Source organism: Notechis scutatus, chromosome 1, assembly GCF_049901735.1.
Source record: "Notechis scutatus isolate UNSWTSFEM ecotype Mainland chromosome 1, rNotScu1.2, whole genome shotgun sequence".
Taxonomy (NCBI): Eukaryota; Metazoa; Chordata; class Lepidosauria; order Squamata; family Elapidae; genus Notechis; species Notechis scutatus.
In genome coordinates this window covers 308,913,761-308,928,502 of record NC_142009.1, presented here as the reverse complement: position 1 = coordinate 308,928,502, position 14,742 = coordinate 308,913,761, and the positions used below count along the sequence as shown (strand labels likewise).

General features: G+C 37.1%; 1 protein-coding gene and 1 long non-coding RNA gene across 8 annotated transcripts in view; one reads left to right on the top strand and one right to left on the bottom strand.

Moving 5' to 3' along the window:
• KLC1 (kinesin light chain 1) overlaps positions 1-11,187 on the bottom strand; it is a 55,648-nt gene extending 44,461 nt beyond the window's left edge. For all 7 annotated transcript variants that reach the window (XM_026670084.2, XM_026670086.2, XM_026670085.2 and 4 more), the window contains exon 1: positions 10,970-11,187. The gene's annotated coding sequence lies outside the window, so the exon portion shown is untranslated. The remainder of the gene's footprint in view (positions 1-10,969) is intronic.
• LOC113413660 (uncharacterized) overlaps positions 1-14,742 on the top strand; it is a 301,334-nt gene that overhangs the window by 158,919 nt on the left and 127,673 nt on the right. The gene's annotated exons all lie outside the window — the stretch shown is intronic.

Genomic DNA, 14,742 nt, shown 5'->3' with positions numbered 1-14,742 from the left:
CAATATTAAAGTTTTAGCTCACGTACCCATAATGCAATTTATTTACTAATAATTATGCCCAATAACATTTATTTTCTGAAATGATCACAATGATATGTAGCGTTCATCTTCCCTTAACTCAGAAGAGAGAGATTGTTGTTATATTATGTCATGTTCCTATGTAAGGAGCTTCACATGACTTTCATGCCTCTTGGGGATGGGAACATTTCTCTATTTCCATACAATGTACATCCTATGTGATGTTTGTGTTTGCTTATTCTGTGGAACCAAAAGTTTATGGAATAAACTGTATATTAAATGTAGATTGTATATATCATTCTGATAATTTCTAGATATCACCTCCTACAACCACTGAGGACCAGGACCTGGACATTTCTTAAAGCTAAACATTCATGGGAAGGAAACATTAATGAGTTCAGTCCCTAGTAGAGAATTATAGAGATGCTACAGAATAATATCTAGCTCCCTATATTTCACAAGCTCCAAATAAGGCGATCCAATCATGTAACACCCGTTTATGGTAGTTGATATACAGTATTCTCTGGAAAACTCAGAAGGATGAAAGCATAGTATCAAATGACATTTTATGATTCTATTAATGTATAGGCAATATTGAATAGGATTCCAATTGTAAACAGAAGATAAATAAGCATATCAATATAAAGTGCTCAACAAATAATTCCATAAGCAGTGATGCAGCTCTGACATTTAAAACAGGTAGTCCTTGATTTATGACAGCAATTGGCACTGGAAATTCCCTTGCTATGTGGTCACTTAGCGATGGCAATCCTTACAATTCTGGTTGCTGTCATTAACTGAATGCCACAATTATTAGGCAAGGCAACTTCCTGCCACTTCCCACAACCAGTCAATCCCAAACTGGCAGGAAGGTAAGTGGCTGTTGCCATGTGGGGGAAGAAAGAAGAGGGTGTATGGAGCGTATGGAGGGTTGAGGAAGTTGCATGACAAGCACACACAGGTCAGAGAGAGAGAGTGTGTGAGAGGTATGAGTTGAAGAGAATAAATGAGGGGACATATGAGACACTGCATGGGTCAGGGAGGTACAAAGAGGATGCACAAGAGGTGTCATGCAGGTCAGGTAAAGTACATGAGTGTGCATGAGAAGTGCGATGTGGGTCATGGAGGGTATGTGAGAGGTGCAGGTTGGGGAGGATGCATGGAGGTGCACATGTGGCCAAAGCGAAGCAAATGCAGAGTGGCTGGGGAAGGGTGCACAGATGGAAAAGTCTTATTCAATCACCTTGCAGTTTTCCCTGCTGGCTTCCCCACTGCCTTTCTGAGGAAGCCAAAAAGGAAATTGCAAATGGTGATTGCATGATCATGGGGCACTTGGCATCCAGTCATATACTGTTTGAAATCCTTTTTTTTTTTTCTATCTTTCAATGGAAAAAACAGGTAGAAGAAAGGCATATCAGCAGCAACTATTGGAGTTAGCTCTATTCATTAAATACATTTCTCAAGAGTCTGGACATAGGGAAATCAATAACTGTTCTACCTCTCAATCCTGTCATAGCCATGCTTTGTTACTCCTACTTCTTGTCCAATTCTTTCTTTTTTTCAAATAGAAAGGTTCACATCAACATAAAGAATAAAAGAACTATAATTGCCATACTGCTAAGATATGCTCTAAATCCCAGGTAACCTCATACATTTGATACTCCTACCATAAACTTCCATAGTCTCCATAATTGGTACATACATTGATACATTTTTATAGTTCTGTGTCTTAAATCTATTTTGATTTTGTTGCTGTTTTTATTATAATTTACTTGCTTTGTTCATAAGTATCTATGCTATTGTTATATTTGACTGTAAATGTAGGAAATAAATTGGCTAAACAGCATATTCAAATATAAGAAATAAATTAGTAAGCAAAAACCCAATAATACTTTCTATCATGCCAAGTTACCAAACATTGGATGAAGCCTGTCATTCCCAAATCTGAGCCAGGGAAAGTACCGGTACCAGCAGATGAACCCAGCATGTAACTCCCGACACTCCCAGAATCAATTAGGTTTAAAAATATTTTAACATATTGAAATGTCAACATATCTATTACTTCTTCAATCAGTTAACCTTGACAAGTCTTAAAAATACCTAAACCAGAAGTTTTCAAACTTTCATCATTCACCATGCTCAAGCTATGTATAGTGACAGCCCAGTTCACCAACAGTTCCATTTACTAAGTGGTAAAATATCTCTCAGTGCTCTATGATTTTGCTGCAATGCCCCAAGGTACGCAGCATATTGCTTGAGAACAGTGGACCTAAATACAGCTTCTATGTTCGATAATTCTCCACATTTTTCAGGACAAGAACTTTTCTCATTAGTTCTTGTTTTCTATTTGTAACTACTGACTTTTTTCATGTACTATTAATTAACAAGCCAGATACCATCCAGATGATTTGACCATACTGACTGGGATGAAAAGGTTGAAATCCAAAGTACCTGGACTTCGCTTTAAAAAAATCTAATATTGAAAAACATTTTTACTTATTTATCAAACTTGTATGCTGTCCATCTCATTGAAGGCGATTTTTTAAAAACTTGTTTTACTTTAGAGTAGATGAGAAATCAAATCTGCAAATACCAATTCATTTTTTAAATTTATTATTTGTAAAAACATCATTTCTGCACATAAATACATGAATACATATCTAGACACCGAATATCATTGGCATAGAAATTATGAGTCTCCTTGGTATTATTCTTTAATAGGTTCTATATTCTTTTTTTTCTGGACAACTACAGGTAGACCTCGTTTACCGATGAACTCATTCAGGGACAGTTCATTGTTAAGATGGTGCTGAAAAAATAACTTTAAAACCAATGGCTGTGTTTATAACCTTCTCAGTGTCTCTCAGTCATAAGATCACCATTATAGTCAATATACATTGACTGATCCATTGTTCCTACCCACCCATCTGCCACTTGCAGAGTAGAAAGACTGGAGAGGAAGGGATTACAAGAGAATAAGCAGGGATGGGTTGTTTACCTAGTACAGTTGGGACTGCTGGCTCCACCACATTCCTTCCAATATGCATTCCTCCATTGTTTGTACCTGCTTACTCTCTTATAATCACTTCTTCTCCAATTAATTATAAACATTAATTCCTTACTGCTAATTACGCCATCGTTGGAGATAGCACTCCAAAGAGAGGTGGAGTGGGGGGAGTGGGGAGGAAGCTGAAATAAAATCATTAGGAGGCAAACAAATGCAAAGATGTTAAATTGATTACAGTGGTCTTGTCAGTTATGGGCAGCTGTGGCAAGCTTGCCTATTATGGCAGCACAGTAAGCATTCCACAGGGCAGGGAAATGGGTAAAAGCAGTCACATTATTTCCCACATAGTAACCACTTTGCTTAACAATGGACTGCTGGTTCCAACTGGGTTCAGTAAATAAGAACTAAGCAGATTTTTAGTAATATAGTAGATTTTTGCAAGATATAAAAAAGCAAATCACTATGCTAATTCATGTATTGATCACTATTTTTCAACAGTTACGTCATAAATCATTATACAGTTAGCTTTAAAGTTTTAAACAGATTAACTTACTGAACTAGCATACATTGAGAAATGTAGATATTTCACGCTTTTGAAATATCTACATATGCTACATCATATTTATGAGATATCAACAGATATGTTTTATACTAAGGCAGAAGTCCATGCTTTTTCAGGATGGAGTCCACAGTTGGTCTTTTGAGTTGTTCTAAAAATCAAAAGCAGGATATAACCTTAAAATTACATTTAATTTGGCATGAAGCACTGAGGTCCCCAGTTGTTCCAATTCTACATACAATAAATTGTTTACAAACTGCAATAGATGGTTTGATAAAAATGTGGATAAAACCCAGTTTTATACAGTAGTTAGAATGATGTGCACATCTAATTCATTCAAATACTACTAAACTCATATCAAAGCCTTCCTACTGTTTATCTTAGTGTATGTGGCCTCTTTAACTCCAATTTTCCTTTAAACCACACTTTCTTGCACTGAATGCAGTCACAGTTTACTCTATATGGTGATCTCAGATACTGGCTGGTTAAATGAAGATTAAGCTGATTTCCCAGTTATAATCTGATTCACAATCTGTGCATGAACTCATTACTTAAGAAACTGAGATCATGAAGCAAGGAAGCAGGAGATGCTTCTTTTAGCTTAACTGAAGAGTAATGCATGAAACAGACTCTTGTGCAAAATCAAGTTAATTCCCAATAAAGTCAGATTTGCAGTATTCCCATGAAGTGAAAGATCCTGCAGATCCCTTTCAGAATTAAATAGTTCTGGCTATTTTCTGAAAGCCCACTTCAGATTATTTTGGCAGTTTAGTATAGCTATTCTTGTGAAACCTCTCTTTCCTAAACATTTTTGATTCCTCAAATTGAAGACGCTGGGGCTATTGGCAAATAGGTTAACTGAAGTCTGAATACAGATATCACTTCCTGCACAAAACTAACAGAGAAGTATACTTTTATAGGACAAGACATAGCTGAATAAATATGTGCATTTAAAAAAAAATTACAGAAATCTTCATCATGTCATGAAGACCTAGGTCTGAATTACACTAACAGTATCCAAATCAGGCACAATCTAAGTATCAGTGGGCAATGGGTTTAGGTTGAAGCCACATTCAAACTTCAGTAATATGCTGAATATGCTGGATTCTACCAGTTCATTACCATTCCCGGTAGTTTGGAGAACTGGTAAAACGGGCCCCTGGCTGGCCCTGCTCCTCTCTGCCTGCTCCGTTCCCTACCCAGTCAGTCCTTATTACACATGCGCAATATCGTATGCATGCGCAACAATCGCTGATGGCCACAGCGGTGCATTGGAGAAGCGGAGCAAGCAAAGCCGGAGGTCGGTAATTTTCGCTGCAAAAAAGCATCCAAATGCCTTGTGGTTTTTTCGGTGCATCTGGAATCCAGCCGCACCGAAAAAACCACGTGGCGGCTGGAGGTTTTTTGCAGCGAAAATTACCGACCTCTGGCTTTGCTCTGCTTCTCCAACATACTGCTGCGGCCGTATTCTAGGCGCCAGCCATGCAGGCTCACCCCATTGACTGCTGTACCACTCCGCTCAGACGGAGTGGGCAAGTCTCTCCAGTGCAGCAGAATCAATGGGGTGGACCTGCCCACCCAGTCACATGGCCACCAAACCACGCCCATCTGGTCATGTGAACACCAAGCCACACCCACCCAGTCACATGACCACCAAGCCACACCCACAAATTTAGGCCACACCCACAGAACCAGTTGTTAAGAAATTTGAATCCCACGCATGGGTGGAGAGCACTGAGGATGAGTTTGTAGCACCAAGGGGACGGTGGACTGAAAAAGTTTGGGAACCACTGAACTATACCATAAAAGTAAAGAAAGGTACCAAAAATGAGGATGTGGTAAAAGAGGAAAATGAGCACAATGAAAGAGAAAGTGAACAAGGACAAGTCTATGGACAGCCAAATGTTTCCAAGAAGACTACTCTGAAAGTTTATCAAACAAGATAATATAGCTTCATACAATCTTCCATTTCTATGAAAAAAGTTTTTTTTAACTTCTAATCCATCACAATCAAAAAATTATGAGCAGTTTATACAAAAACGAATAAAACATATATGCTGCAAGCTTCCATAAAAAAGACCAAAAACACCAATTATAAAAACACAAATAATAAAATAAATGTGCAAGATGCATGGTAAAATCAAAGAAAGGCTCTTGGAAACAATTCCAGCTTTAGAAGCTTCTAAACAACTTCATCTTTAATAGAATCTTGAGAGTTAATCTGATCTCTTCTGAGAGGCTGCTTGGTAGGGTTGGCATTGTTACTAAAAAGTAATGCCTCCTCATCTCGTCTCCCAAAACCTCCTAAAAATGCAAGATCAATAATACTGTCTCCCTGTAGAATCTGATGAAATTATTCTAAATCACACAGCTATACACAACCAAAAACAAATCTGTCAAGCAACAAACCTGATTAGATGTAAAACAATGCAATTTAAGAGATAGATTACTTTCAAATACATGAGATGAAGTCTATCACAAATATATAATATTGCAATTGGCAACATGTAATGGATTTTTTTTTATGTATTTAATGCATTTAAAGTATATCAGAAGCATTCATAGAAGAAGGCCTTCTCCATGGTGGCTCCCTCACTGTGGACCATCATCCCCACCAAGCTAAGATTGGTCCTCACTTTAACACTCTTGAAAGGCCCTGAAGACCTGGTTTTCCAATGTGCCTGGGGACCCCAGAGTGGAATGGAGCTCATCAAATGGCTTATTTGACTGTTGTCATCAGAGGGGCTGGGAATTATTGCTTTTTTATTGTTTTTTTATATTGAGTTTTTATTCTTGTAAGCTGTATACAGTGAAAGTGAGTTGGGCAGCCATATACCGTATATACTCGAGTATAAGTCGACCCGAATATAAGCCGAGGCACCTAATTTTACACAAAAAAACTGGGAAAAATTATTGACTCGAGTATAAGCCGAGGGAAATGCAGCAGCTACTGGTAAATTTCAAAAATAAAAATAATTAATTTGGGAAACGATCTCACTATCATGAAAGGTTTAATTGATTCACTAACCCAAAGAAGAAGATGATGATGACAGCGGGAGGCAGGAGTCACTCTCTTCCCCTCCCTCGGAGGCCCCCTGAGTCAGGAGTCACTACCGCCGGCGCGCCCCAGTCCGCCGCCTCGGGAAGGGAAAGGCAAAGCGCTTTTTGCCTTTCCCTTCCCGGCTGGGCTGTTGGGAGTCGCGGCCGCCGGAGGCGCGACTCCACACCATTTTTTTTCAGAGGGAATCTGACTCGAGTATAAGTCGAGGGGGATTTTTCAGCACAAAAAATGGGCTGAAAAACTAGGCTTATACTCGAGTATATACAGTAAATTTTCTTAAATAAATTCAGCCTTGTAAAGTCCTTGACCTACAATAGTTTGTTTAATGGCCGTTCAAAATTACAACAGCACTGAAAAACTGACTTATGACTATTTTTCATACTTATGACCGTTGCAGCATCCCCATAGTCACATGATCAAAATTCAGACAGTTGGCAACTGACTCATATTTATGACAGTTGCAGGATTCTGCGGTCCTGTGATCACCTTTTGCAACCTTCTGATAAGCAAAGTCAATGGGGAAGCCAAATTCACTTAATAACCATGTGATTAACTTAAATGCAGTGATTCACTTAACAACAGTGGCAAGAAAGGTCATAAAATGAGGTGAAATTCACTTAACAAATGTCTCATTGAACAATATAAATTTTGGGTGCAATTGTGGTCATAAGTCTAGGATTATCTATGTAACCAATATTAAATATTACAAAAACATTATCAGGCTGAAAAGAAGCTGTTTACAAAGTAGCTTTAAATGTTACAATCCTAACCTTTACAATACATTAGCTGCAATTTTTGTCTAGTTATAATTTTTCCAGCTTTTAAATTAAAACAGCTTATTTATATTACTTACAATAATACAAGCTTACAGTATTTTCCAAGAAAGACTAGAATGTTTATTACATAATTTGAAAATAGTGAAAGGGGAAAAATTATTTCCCAATGAATCACTGGCTGTGCAACATTTTTTAAGGTTGTTTTAAAAAAGCAGCTAAAACAAATCCACATTTTCTATGATCAACATTTATTTCCACATCAGTAATCAAACATGGAAAATAAACTGGTAACAATTTTTCTAAAATATTTCATTACTCAAGTTCCTCTACATATTATCAAGCTTATAAACACTTCATCCTCTTAAGAACAATCTAAAGCAAAAAGATTTTACTTTATATAAGTTCTAAAAACTGAAGATCAATTTTCCTTTCTCCTCCCTTCAAGAGAGGAATTGAAACAGCTCTTTCAGATAGTTTTGATTCCTATTGCCTTATGTGCTGAATTACTCATTCTGGTCATTAAAATAATCCTGAAATATATAGGAACCATGTTGTCACATTGTGTATGCTGAGATTTAAAATTAAAATGCAGCTATCAAAGCATGGCTTTGAAGCAGATCAAAGAAATGGAGCCAGAAGAGTAGCTGCGCTAATCCACATGTCCAAAGGGAATTCAGCCTACAATAAGAAGCCAGACACTGCATTACAGGGTACAATCTAACATCCCAAGGGCACTGAGGGAAGTAAGAGAAATAAACAGATAAAATAAGAAACAAAAGGAAAGAGAAGTAGGCACAAATTTGGTTAGATCCTTTTGGGGAACTCCTTAAGCAGAAAATGAAATCAACAATTTTTTAAAAAGCTTCTACTATACATACAACTATATATTATATGCTGATCTTCATTTTATAAATATCTTCATTTAAAAAATGTTAGATATGTTCCATCTTCTTGTTGCATATTTAAAGGTTTAATTTGACACTGCAAACATTAGAAAAACGAATGACCTAGTTTTTCTTAGCTTTCTTATTCTAAACCATATTTCATTTCATTTCCGTTTAAAAAAAACCACAAATACGATATGATTGTTATATTAATATTTTACAGTTGATCTTTTTTATTTTAATGCTTTCATATGCAACCTCCATTTAGCAATTTCAAAAATGTCATATTAATTCTATATATAAATCCTATTATCAGGCGCATGGAAGATAGATTACTGCAATATAATATAGAAATGTTATTCAATCCTGACTTCCTAAAATTGATTGCATTAAATTTTGGCATATAAACTTTGCTAAATTGGTATGCATTAGGACCACAGTATTCCTAGCTTCAAGCCTGATATCATCTCATGATATTTTTCCTGGTCAGCAATTTCCTTGCTACAATACAGTTACTGGTGTATTAAGACTTTGCCTAATTAAACTGTTTGACCTTTACTGTTCATGATTCTTCTTTTTTTCATTCTAAGACTCATAATTTAGTTTTTAATTGTTATCAGACTTGTGTTGGCAATTTTTAGAAAAAGATATTTTCTATAATATTGCATTATTTAAATTTATTCAGAAAACATTTATACTTGTACTATTTATTTAATATACAGTTTCAAAATTAGTTCAGAAAAACATAATTCCATTTACAACTTATTTGTATAAATGCCTACTTAAGACATATTAACCACCAAATTCAACATGGTTTACTCATAGGTAAGCGAATACAAGATTGGAATCTTGAATTTAATTTTTGCTTTATGTTGGTATCAGGCAGTTGAGTTTGACTTACACTACAGCCTTCCTAAATTTCATTAAATTTCTCCACCCAAACCATATTGCAAAAGGGAATAAATATTTCCAGACAGTTCTTTAAAACTCATATATCAGTAGCCTAAAGCAAAAGGTGCAGCTTTGTTTTAGCTATTAAAAATTTAGCTCTATAAATTATTAAATAAGCTGAAATCCTATCAAGATTATCCATCATACTGCATACAGATAATAAGCTTTGCTATTACATTTTTCCCATCCAAAATCTTCTAGCCATAAAAAGCCTTTTGGAAAAAAAACAAACCTGATGGCTCTGCCTACAAACTCAAAACACAGAAAAATGGAAAACAGAACTACAATTTTTCTGATCTCATTTCAGGAAAAAGCAAACAAACACACAAACCCCAGAAATAGCCATCTATTGAAGAAAAAAAAGGTAAAGTATAGATTGTAAAAAAATAATAATTATCCAATAAAAATATGCCAAGAAAACAATGTTTTCATAGCATGATATCAATAATGATATACATTAAAAATCTACATACGAATCTATGTTATGTGAAGTTGTGACTAATAGACGCAAGCTTTTAATAACTTTAATGTAAAACCAACCTGAAAGGATTTTTTTTAATGCAGAAGAAAAATAGTCCATAACTATACATATCCGAATATCCAAAGGACCATTCTTTATTTGACCAGATGTCCCCATTCCTGGATGTTGTCAGGCCCCAAATTGCAACATAAAATTGTCAAAAGCAGGGGAAGGACAGTAAGCACAAGTGGGGGGAAGGGGAGGTGTCAAAGAAACACTTGCCCAACTAACAACTAGTTCCTTCCTCTTCAATCTCCCTTCCTCAATTAGCTTTCTTTTTTTTTTCATTTGGAAGAGCAACATCACCAGCAGAATAAGGATGGCTGTTGTCCTCAGAGATTAGTCCAGCACTTAGAGACACCTAAATCAGCCTTTTCTTCTAGAATGACAAATTGGCAATGAAAGACACTCTACACATAGAATTGCTATCAGCTTCCTATGTCCTCTGTGTCTGGGAATCTTCGATTCCTTTTCCAGATCTGATTTTTCATCATCTTCTCCTCTATAGAGATTCTCAGTCATCCAGGTCATGGCTGTCCCCAATGTGCTTTTTTTTCAGGAGGCAACTGGACTTTGTTTTTTTCTTTGATTTCCAGAGAAAAAAAAATTGCAGATTACAGGAACCAGGAGCACTACTCAGATGACCCTGAGGACACAGATAAACCTCCAAATGCTTCAAACGACCCTCTAAATGACCAGCTGTTTGCAAGGAATATAAATCCTTCCATTCCCCACTATCCTGTCAGAGCTGAAGAAGCTTCTTGGATGAGAGGTCTTCAAAGAAAAGAAAAGAAACCTCAAGGAAGTCCAATTGCCTCCTGAAAAAAAAAAAAAGCGCCTTTGGGTCTTCATCTTCTCAGATGCTCCGCTCAACACGCCCCAGTGTGACATCCCTTCTTCCATCGCCCACCCAGGAACCTATCCACTCCCCACACAGGACCCGCTTCTCGATGCTGCCGCTGGTGAGCACCACACTTTAGTTCCTTCTCATCTACTCCCAATTCTTACACGCGCGCTCACACACTCGGAGCTCTTCCTACTGCTGGCGTCCGCAGCTGCCACCGCCTTGGCCGCTTAGTCCTTAAGAGCGATCAGCATTTTTTGATGGGCGGCAGGCCGCCGGGTTCCCTTGGTGGCGAAGAAAGGGGAAAGGATGCTAAGGAAGGCGGCGGGGGACCCATGCCGATACTCACCCCTGCTCTGACTTCACCGCCCGGGTGGAAAGTCCGGGCTGTCAATCACAGGACGGGGGCGACCCCAGCACCGCCGTTGCCCCCACTATTACCTCCCGTTTTTCTCACGGCCGGGAGACAATTTCTTCCCGGCTTCCCAAAGCCTGACTGACCGGCCTTAGCCCCACCCCTCTCCTCTCCGAAAATGGCGGTTCCCTCCCGGCCCACAATTCTGCGCGTGCCCAGAGCCATGATGTCACTGGTTCCGAGAAGCAGGGATGCAAGGGCGGACGGAGGGCTGGAAAAGTTAAAGGAGCGCGAGGGAGGAATACGCGAAGGCTTTCCCACAAACGCGCATGCGCCACGCTGCGGGCGGGGAGACGAAGCCGCGGTTGAATTGTTGACCGATCGATATTTTGTAATTCTCGGTGGTTTGCGTTGTGATGCGACTCTAGGAGATGGTGGTGCCATCATTTCGTGAATGACAATGATCAAACGGGATGCTCGGGGATAGGGGGGAAGTGGGATTGCCTCTTAAGTCAACAACCACTTCCAATGTGATCCCCGCCCCTCCACAGGGTCCCAAGCCATCTGGCAGAGCCAGGTCTTCAGGCTCCTGCGGAAGGATGGAAGCCAATTTGACTTTAGGGGGTAAGATGTTCCACATCCACAGGACACGTATTTATAATTTCATAAATTTAGACCACTCAGTTCTGGATCTCAATCCACTGTATCAAATAATGAAAAGTACTGTATAGCCCCAAGAAACAATGTGTGTATGGGGTGGGGGGAGGGAAGGTATGTATCTGCTATTTTCAAAGTGGGGAAGAGAAGAAAATGGTGAAAGGGGCAATAGAATGAGGAAAAATAACTTCAAAGCAGTAGTTAGGTGTGATAACATTTTTATATTGAGTCGATTAATATATTCAATTGGATGTATGACTAAATGAAAAACAAGAATGTTTATGCTGATACTATCTTGACAGTATTTTTCAGTTCTTCACCATTCCCTTATGAGAATATTTCTCAGATCTTAAACCACTGTACATGCCTATTTAAATGAAATATGATCCACAAAAATTTCAGGAATAATGAATTTCTTAATCTTTATGGTGTTGCAAAGTTCTTCACTGTTATGTTGCCAACAACACTACCATCTAGAAAATATTTGTAATATCTGAGATCCCAGGACTCCTAGTTCATTATTTTCCTCATTTTAGCTCTCAAATTTCCAAATTATTCTGAAGTTATTTTATCCTGGCAGACTACTTTTTTTCAAATTACACTCTTGCAACAAAATGAAGCATTTTATATCAAATAAAATGTAGGGAAAGTGTACAGTGTGTTTAAAAATAAATATTAATCTAGAAATGTTTCTATGTGTTTACAAATAATAAAAACATTCATTTTACTTAATAACCATTATATTAAATATTTAAAACCATGACACTAGCAGATCAATACAGTCCATGTGCTGGAGGATAGAAGCATTCCCATTTTTTTATTTTCCTTACCTGTTTTTGGAGACAGCGCTGTCTTCAGAAAGAAAGAAAAGAAGTAGCAAACTACAAAATGTTTGCCAGAAAAGCTGGATCCAAAAAGGAAACAGCAAAAGGTTGGTGCAGGTAACTGGGAGATTCTGCAGCTGGGTGAAAATGCTTGCTGAAACTTTTCAGGAGTGAACAAATCCTTGCTGTTGTTTCCTGAATCTTCACCATTGTAATTTTGGTGGCTGAAAACATGGTTGTAAGTTGAGCACTACCTGTAAACACTTACAGTAATATTTCTCTGGGAAAAAATTATTATTGGCTTATGGGACCTAACTTTTGGTTGTATATAATTTGTATATACAATACATAAATGTTATTTATATATCTAAAAGTTTATACTTTTTCTATCATGGAAATTCACCTCATTGTCCTTTTAAATTATGTTTCTAAAATGCTAGTTGTTTTACATATTTTTCCAATTGCTTGCCCTGCATCTACTTTTTTATTAAATGATTTGTTGTCTTTAGATAACACCTGCTTACCAACCAAAGTGGTGGCATTATAACTTACAAGCTCTCTGGAAGTCATTAGGGAATATTTCACAGTTGCCTTGGAAGGTAATTTGAGATTATTTTAAAAATAAAAGGTTGGAACTATACCAAAGAAGCACAAACATCTAAATTGCACTATCTTACCTTTGGTTAAATGGAAAAAATAAAGAATAAAAGTCCAATTTTTTTTTAATTTTAGAGAGCTTGGACAATATGTGTGTGGATCAAAAAACAGAAGTTAATAATGGACATACTAAGCAGATAATCATTTATTCTACTAAATCAACAATCAGACTTCTGGAACAAAATTTCTAGGAAGAAAAATGAACTCTAAATGTGTGAACCATGTTAGTATCTACATAGAACTCCAAATATCCTCATACTACACTTACTATATTTTGCAGCTGCTTTTTACAGGCTTGTCAGCTATCTGCAAGGATATCTGGCTGACTCCTTAAGTGTAGGAAAAGTAAATAAAAGCTTATCCTCTGGGATGCTAGCATATTTTGCTAGAGATTCCTCTGTTAAATAGGCTTATTTTTGAGCTATTAAAAGCTGATTTTCAAATGTTCCTTCCTCTTTACCTCCTAAATTCAACTGTAAAAGATTAATATTACACTTAAATTGTAGTGTACATTCAGAGTATAGTCCCTTCAAGCCCACCTGCCCATTTCTTTTTGTCTTTTTAACGTATATGTTGCTAGTCTGGGTACTCAAAAGTTTGCTACTGAGAAACATTAAGGTCACCTGTGTAATCTGTGTAATGTTATACAGCAGATAGAAAAATGAAGCAGAATGATGCACCCAGAATCCATCTACAAGATATGATTCAGCCTCATCTTCTAGTGTAAAAGGCAAAGCCTTCAAAATCTTCCCATGTACAAAGCAAGCCTAACATTAAGTGGTTGATACTCTTTTCAGGGAAGTTTATGAATTAGTTTTTCCACTATACTATATTACTCATGTGTGCACAGATGCACACACAGAGTATTCTCCTTGTTTGTTGTTGACTTGTCCAGGTCTTTGTTATTTCTGTTCATTACAGAAATACATTTAGCTTACATTTGCTTACATTTAGTTGTGAATGCAGATAATGAAATTCAAGAATACAACACTTCTTATGAATGATTCAACAAACTAATCAATTCGGGGAGAGGGCAGGGAAATAAGTTGTCACAGCAAAATATGAAGGAATTTGGGTTATGCTTTCAATCATACACGTAGCCAAAACTCTGGCTAAAAAAGAAAATAATTAACTTGGCCCCCAAAACAGGAAAGAAATACCGACTCAAATTATTTGTGTTTCTAGGACTAGGTTGTCCAAGAAAAACATTGGGTTCAGGAAATGACTGCTAGAATTTGATATATTTTATTTAATGTATTAGTATAATGAAGTATTTTTCAGAAAATTCAATAAAGATAGGCCAAACATTGTTATTGGCTAGTGGCTATATAACTAGTGTGAATACTAATTTGGAAAAACCCTGGATGAAGGTTGTAACAAAATATTTTCTGTACTTTTTCCAATAAAATTGTGTAATAGTCCCCATGTATCCACAAGAAGTCAAGTTTGACTCAAGGACCTCTTTGTATTTAGACCAACTGAGCATATTGAGAGAAAAGTTTCCAGGCATTCTTTTAAAACAATACAGATATTATGCTATAAAGATTACATATGCATAGTTGGTATTGAGTGCTGTTTTTTTAGAGTGCAACACCCCATACACACCTTTGGCTTAAAGAAACATTACAA